The 7,696-nt window shown below is 50.5% G+C and overlaps 1 long non-coding RNA gene across 3 annotated transcripts; it reads right to left on the bottom strand.

Moving 5' to 3' along the window:
• Window positions 1-1,369: 1,369 nt before the first annotated feature.
• Window positions 1,370-7,106, bottom strand: LOC123606700. Of its 3 annotated transcripts, XR_006716453.1 has the most exons (5): window positions 6,383-7,106; window positions 4,191-4,383; window positions 3,994-4,055; window positions 3,586-3,770; window positions 1,370-2,515 (listed from the first exon to the last, which is right to left on the bottom strand). It is a non-coding gene; the product is annotated as an uncharacterized LOC123606700 (long non-coding RNA). The 3 variants fall into 3 exon arrangements; XR_006716454.1 differs by lacking the exon at window positions 3,586-3,770 and having other exon boundaries at window positions 6,383-6,671; XR_006716452.1 differs by lacking the exons at window positions 1,370-2,515; window positions 3,586-3,770 and having other exon boundaries at window positions 3,891-4,055; window positions 6,383-6,658.
• Between the last annotated feature and the right edge of the window lie 590 nt (window positions 7,107-7,696).

Here is a 7,696-nt window from a genome sequence, read left to right as displayed (position 1 = left end):
GCCCGGGAGTGGAATGAATGTCCGGGAAACCGTCAGGCCAGGTCCTTTGTCTGATGTCACCTGTCCCCAGGACTGGGGTCCCAGTCCACCCTCAGTGGCCCTGGGCTCAGCCAGGCCCCTGTGGCTGCTCAAGTTTGGCAGAGAGGAAGCGTGCTCCAAGGGTATGGACCGGTCCCCGGAGCAGCCACACTGAAGAGATCACTAGAAATAGGTTTCTTTACATATGTACTAGCCCCTGAAATCCTTTCCTTAGAGGGTATAGCATTCCATTTGGAGATGGCATTTATGAAGTCATACATGACTATGCCTTTTGGGACTCATTTTGTTTTCATACATGATTGTTGACTAAATTCAAGATTTGACATCTTTTCACAGGTGTTCTGGATACAGTGTATCCAGACATGTGACTTTCATCCACACATGTATCCCTCGCTTCTTAGAGCAATTCATGCCTTAAATATGTGGCAAGTGAATCATATTTTAAAATGCACCTATTAGGGGCGCCTGGGTGGCTCAGTCAGTTGAGCCTCCGACTTCGGCTCAGGTCATCATCTCACGGTTCATGAGTTTGAGCCCCGCGTCGGGCTCTGTGCTGACAGCTCAGAGCCTGGAGCCTGCTTCAGATTCTGTGTCTCCCTCTCTCTCTGACCCTCCCCCATTCATGCTCTGTCTGTCTCTGTCTCAAAAATAAATAAACATTAAAAAATTTTTTTTAAAAATTAAAAAATAAAATGCACCTATTATATAAAAACAATTTAAAATAAAGTAAAATGTACCTGTTAGAAATTCTCCAGTGAACTATTTTTTAAAGTAAAGACTCTTTTAAAAGTAATTAGTCCCTAAGATTTTCTGGTAACAACTTTAATGAGATACAATTCACATACCTTATGGTTCACCCATTTAAAATGTGTCATTCAGTGGTTTGTTTTCTCTTCAGAGTTGGGTTACCATCCCTACAATTAATTTTAGAACATTTTCATTACTTCAGAAAGAAACCTGTGCACTTTAGCTATCACCCCCCAATATGTCACCCCCACCCCCATTCACCTCTCAGTCCTTGACAAACATCGAGCCACTTTCTGTCTCTATAGATTTGCCTTCTTCTGGGCATTTCACATAAATAGAGTCATACAATATGTGGTCTTTTGTGGGGCGCCTGGGTGACTCAGATAAGCGTCTGACTTCAGCTCAGGTCATGATCTCACGGTCTATGAGTTCAAGTCCCAGGTCGGGCTGTGTGCTGACATCTCAGAGCCTGGAGTCAGTTTCAGATTCTGTGTCTCCCTCTCTCTCTGCGGCATTCGTGCTCGTGCTCTGTCTCTCTCAGTCTCTCAAAAATAAATAATGTTAAAAAAAATTTTTTTCACTTAACCACCTGAGCCACCCAGGTGCCCCTCCTTATCTGGATTTTTAATAATCACCATCCTACTGTGTGAATTAGTATCTGGTTGTGGTTTTGATTTGCATTCCCACAATGGCTCGTGATGGTGAACATCTTTTCCTGTGCTTATATATTTGTATATCTTCTTTGGACAAGTGTCTACTAAGATATTTTGCCCATTTTTTAAATTGGGTTGTCCTTTTATTATTAAGTTGTAGGAGTTCTTTACATATTCTAGAAACAAGTCCCTTACCAGATACAGGGCAGGGGTCCAGAGACCTGGGCATGACCTTAGGACTTGGCGTGAGGAGGCAGGAAGGTAGGGCCCCTGCCCCCAGCCTGTACAGGAAGCACGAGGGTCCTACGCCCTGAAGCCCTGATCACTGAGCCCAACCTGAAACCCTGACCCCAGACTGCTGACCCCGGACTTCCCAGTAGGAGTGATCATCCATGGTTTGTGGAGCAAAGGCTCTCCCCCTGTGCCAAGACAGGCTGAGCTTCCAATTGCGAAGTTCGTGATCCTGGGGCCATCGCTTCTGGTTCACAAGGTCTGAAAAGCAGACCAATTAGCTATGGGATGGAAACCAGCCAAAGAGTAATTTCCAGAAGATTCGGGCGTGGCCTGTTTGTGCTACTGTTCCTCTCTCATCGGCTGGTGTTCTGTCGCAGAGGCACCGGTGTGGATTATCAGAATGGATGTGATGTTAACATTTTCCCATGTCAATAAGAAAGCTTCGAAAGTAGGATTTTTCATAGAGCAAAATGTTACATTCTCTGTTTATATCATCATTGACTTAGCCATTTCTCCCAGAAAGATTGGGATCCCTTTGGAGCCACACAGCACTAAGTTTCTAATATGTCTCTTTGGATAAAGATAAGTGTCACCAGCATCATTGATCAGAACTGTAGTCACACCCCATCTCCCCGAAAAAGACAATCCACAGATAATTCCCGTCACTTATGGGTCAGTGGCTAGGACGTGGCCAGGACTGTCCAGGGTGTGGCCTGGCCCTCAATTCTGGTTCTTGTATAAAAGCCACAAAGCCTGATAGAAAAAGAGAGTTCTGGAGCCACAGGAAAAGATGTGTTAAGATTCAACACTTTAAGTAGAACAATTTACTTTCAATGTCACTCCTGAAAGAAATCAAAGAGGAAATCCCCATCAGACACAAGCTGTTTATGTTTACTGGGAACCTGAGACATTTCCAGGTGAGCCCGCATGAATCCACCCAGGTGCCAGGATCTGAATGAGTCAACACTGGACACTCAACCTGAACAAAAGGGTAGACACGGGCGTGTAAATTCCCCAAAGCCTCCTGCATCCCCAAAGGTTTGATGGGACCTGTGACAGAACCTTCATGGTTAATGCCCATCATGTCCTGTCTCACCTCTTTGAGCGGCCTCTGCAGAGAGCTGCTCTGGTCATCCTTCCAGCCTCAGGACTCAGGTGCCACTGCCAAGTGGCCCTCTCCTAACGTCGTCTTTCCTCACGGACTCCCTTTGTCCCCATCTCCCTCACCAATGCAAGACTGTATCCTTGAGTGTGAGTGTCCCTATAAGAATGTATTGTGTGTTCACATGTATTCTAATCAAATAAATGGTACTGGGCTCCTTTTCTTGCGCTCCACCCCCCCCCCCCCAGTCTTTGTTGTTGTTCTGGGGGGGTGGTGTGGCTTGTTGTTCCCTGGGCCTCTATCCGCTTGATGTCAAGAGAACCCAAGCCACCAGATGAAAAAGACACTTCAGCAGTTTTGTCTGGTGCTGAATTGCTGAGATTCATTTGCAAGCAAATGTTACCAAGTTCTGTCTGCATTTCATTCACAAGGAATTCTTTGCCTCGAGATGCAAATAATGTTAGGCTTTCCCCCTCTGGTTTATTAGGAATCACCCACTAACCAGGAGGTATTTCAAATCAGAAATTTTAGGACTCTTCCTTTGGATCCCACAACATGTGTGGGTGGGGGTGGGAGGTCACACTGCCCCGAAAAGGTCTAGGTCATGGTGACTCCCCCCACATGGGCAATGCTGTGGTCTCACCCCACAGCACATGGTCACTGGCCCCCTCCCCACAATCTGGCAGGGCCCTGCCCAGTGAGAGAGGGGTCTTCAGGGAAACTCCAACCCTCCCCACTGGGGCTGCCCAGGGCTCTCCACACAGGCCCCTCGGTCCCCACAGCCCTCTCCCCTCCCACAGGCCAACTTACCGCTTGTTATTCCCAGCCCCCGGGGGCTAACTGGCAGGCTCAGGCCACTGGGCCCTTTTCAAGCCTCCAAAATGGAACACATCCATTCTGCTTCTTTGTGCCATGACAGGCCATCAGCCTTAAAACTACAAAGGTTTTCTGGATGTAAAGGAGGTCAAGATCTTAAGAATAGTAAAGTTCTCTTCCTGGAAGGAGAAAAACACCGTTCCTCGTCTCCTAATCAGCCATAAGTCCAGTTGGCCTCCACCCTCAAGGAAGAACAGAATGACTTAAATAAAACACCCACAAAACTAAGAAACCAGAACTTCGCAATCTTTCAGCTAGCATCCTGTTATACTGATATTTATTAAGCACCTACTGTATCCTAGATGCTTTGCCAGGCACTTGATAGATGCAGTCTCGTTTTACCTTCACAAGGACGCTGCGAGGTATGGATGATGGTCTCCGTTCTCCACCCCAGGAATGTGAGACTTAAAAAAAAAAAATGTGGGGGGAGCTTGCTCAGGGTCAGGCACCTGCCTGATGTACGTGGTTGAGACAAGTGTAATTACTTTGGATTATTCCGGTATGTTCCGCCGGCCCCTCCCAGGGGATGTGTTCCAAACCTGGTTCTGCCAGAGCTCCAGAAGTTCATCCTGTCATGTCTTGTACTGTGCTGGCCTCACCACCTTCCTGGGGATGAACGGCGCCCTGCTCTTTCCGAAAACGTTGACAGAAGGTTCAACCATGAGAAAATCGGTCTCCTACCTCTTCCTCCTCTCACTTTCAGGGGGTCCTTTCTCTTTAGTGACAGAACCGCTAGTGAAGAGAAGGCCCAACAGTGGGTCTCACAAATGGCCCCCCTAAGCGTGTGCGCACACACACACACACACATACACACACACACACCACAGAGTCCCAGATGCTGCAGATGCTATGAGGTCTTCCACTGGCCAGGTTTGACTTTAACTCTGGGTTCTCACTTCTTTCAAGGCCAAACTCATCTGTGGCTGTGCCATCATGGTCCCTTAGCTGCGTCACTTGCAGAAGCAGCACGCATCCCTCATCTGCCACGTGTTTCCATCTATGGGAAATTAATTCCAAAGGACAGACTTACGAATCCACTTGTAAAGAGGCAACATTGGCAGACCGCTTCACCATGGGGGTGCCCCCTGTCTGTGGGCCAACAGCCTTGAACACAGGGAAAGTGCTGCACATCGACTGCCCCTTTTAGCACAAGAGCTCTGTGAAGCTGTCGGTCAGGGAGCAACTGCTCCAGTCTGACAGATGGGGAAACTGAGGCCCTTTTACTTCTTGAAATCCCAAACTGTTAACAGAGCCCCAGGAAGTCAGTGCTGCTGTGGCTGCGGAGGCCAGGACGGGTTACTCTGCAGAGGGAGCCCGATGCTGGGGCGTTGCCTCCCCATGCCCTCTGGGAGTTGTGCTCCCGGCTCTGTCAGGGGTGGGGGGGTCCTGGCACAGACTTCGCCCTCTCCTCTCACCTTCTTCAGAGAAATGGGCAGGGCACAGGCGGGGGGGGGGGGGGGGGGTTGGGGGGTGGGGCAGACTGGCCTCCACCTACAGGCCCATTCCCATAACCAGGCCACCTGCTAGACAACGTCCGAAACCAATTAACCCTGTGACAGCCCTCTGTGTGCTGTCACAGCTCCAGGAGGAACACGCGAGTGTCTGTCAAACCCTTTTTCCAGAGAGGTCTGCTCATCCATGGAGGACATGGTGAGGTCACTAGGGACTCCTAATCCCAGCACCCACTTCCCCCGCCTGGCCACGCTGATACTCCTAGGAGACCTCGGTCAGTGCCTGCCACTCCCCAGCCGTCAGGAAGCAGATGCCCTATTGCCCTTGATCAGAGCCCAAAACGGCACACTGGGTGCTCGTCCTCCTCTGCAGGCTAGCCTCGACACCAGCTTCTCCCTCTCCCAGTCTCCTCTCTCCTAAGCATTTCCACTGGGCGGCCCGCCTGCCTCACACCACACTGGATAGACAGCAAACTCCAATGATGCAAACTTTTACTCCCACTCTCCCGGCCCTCCCTGGCCTGGCCTCGAGGGATGTGATGGTCAGGCCCCCGTGAGAGTAAGCGAGAAGCTGGGGGCAGAAGACCCACCTCCAGGCAGGCTGGGCGGGGCCATTTGAAGACACAAAGAAGTATAAGCCCTTGAGGACCAGCGTCTCCCACAGCCATCCATACAGTTCAAAGTAGAAACAACTTATAACCGTAAACAGCTACCACAAGCCAGGATTTGCTGGAATCTTGGTTTCCCATAATAAGTAATTTGATGTCCTTTTTAAAAATTTTAACTTTCAAGCTTTCCCCTCCCCAGTTTTTGGAAGCACAAGCAGAAGTTTCATGTGCCTGTTGGGCAATATACGCAGGGCTGGGGAGGGAGGGGAGGCAACGTGTGGGTCCCAGGGGGGTCTCTAGCCTCGGAGGAAAGAACAGGACTGGTGGAGACAGCCATGGGAGGGGGGGAGGGAGTTTGAGCTTTCATGGGGGCGGGGCATGGGAGGGGCTGTTGTTGGGGGTGGTGAAGGCCCAGGGAGGGGTGGGGTGTGAGGTGGTCACAGTGACCCCCGCCATACCTCAGCAGGAGAGAGGGCCTCTGCAAAGCCACCAGAGCCTCCTTCCCATTGTGCTAACCTGAGCTTTGAGCCGGCCACAATGGATTCCCCAACGGTTACTGTCACTCTCTGTCTCAGGGAAGCTTGGGGCCAGCATACTAAAGCCCAGAGCAGGCCCAGGCCAAGGTCAGATCCCCACAGGAAAGAAAAAAAAAAGAAAAGAAAAGCCACGCACCAAATGGCACTCCAAGGAAGGTGTGAGAAGCACTTCACTACAGCTGCTGGCCTCTTGGAGGGAGGCTGCCCACACTGATCTTGCTCAAATCCTGCCCCTTCCATTTACATGACTCCAGACTCCTGTTAAGTTACTCCACTGCCCCTGGCCTCGGGGACGAAGAGAGGTAAACTCAAAGTTGTAGCCTTCAGTGACACAAATTACACTCACAATACTCTGCAGCCATCACCATATTTTCAAGAAATTTCAACACTCCAAAGAGAAACTCTGTGGCCATTAAGCAATAACTCTCCGGTGCCCCCACCCAGAACCTAGTAGCCTCTAGTCTAATTTCTGTCCCAATGAAGTTGCCCATTCTGGATAGTTCATATCAGTGGAATCAGGCAACATTTGTCTTTTTGTGTCTGGTGTCTGGCTTTTTTCACAGAGCATAATGTCCTCAAAGGTCATCCATTCGTGTTGTAGCATGTGTCCAAATTTTCTCTCTTTTTAAGGCTGGACAAATAGTCCACTGTGGTATATTCCACATTTGGTATATCCATGCGAGTGTCCACGGATGAGTCCACCTTTGGTTATTGTGGAGAGCGCTGCTGTAAACGTGCGTGTGCAAGTATCTGCTTGAAACTTGTTCTCACTTCTTTTGAGTATATGCCCAGAAGTGGAAGTCTTCTAGGTTATATGACTCAGAGCTGGGTCATGTAGTAATTCTATGTTTAACTTTTTGAGGAATGGCTACACCATTAATACTGTCTTTATCTTTGGTTGCTTGGTCTGTTCCAAGAGCCTAAGCTACTTTTATAACATTCTTAAAACTCTTCCCTAAATAAATAAAAGTAACAGAAGGTCCTGAAGTATTTCCGAAACAAAATAAAACCCGGCTGTTGAGTGGTGGGGAATCTAGCGGAGGCCCGCATGCCGGGAGGCCCCTAGGAAAGCCACCTTCCGGCGCGGGTCCCAGCCTGCGTGGAGATGCTGCCCCCTTCTGTCCCAAGGGCCGCTGCCCGCCGCTGACGCTCGAATGGTGGCCCGTAGGAGTAAAGCAGGGTCTGTCCCCACAGATCCCAATCCCCTCTTGACCCCGAGAGACAGATGCCAGGAGGCACGGGGCTGGCCGCGCACGGAGAGTGGAGGCTCTGGGCGACTCGCGTGGGAACCTGGGCCCGCGCAGGCGTTCACGGCCGCCAGGGGGCGCGGGGGAGCCCGCCTTCGCCGGCCCGCGAGAGTCAGACCTGGGGCCACCACCCGTGGCTGCTCTAATACCCCGAACCGCAACCCCAGCACCCCCTCCACCCCGCCTCCGACGGTGGCGGCGGG

The sequence above is a fragment of the Leopardus geoffroyi genome, chromosome A2, assembly GCF_018350155.1.
Source record: "Leopardus geoffroyi isolate Oge1 chromosome A2, O.geoffroyi_Oge1_pat1.0, whole genome shotgun sequence".
Lineage (NCBI taxonomy): Eukaryota > Metazoa > Chordata > Mammalia > Carnivora > Felidae > Leopardus > Leopardus geoffroyi.
This window is presented reverse-complemented; position numbering and strand designations above follow the sequence as displayed.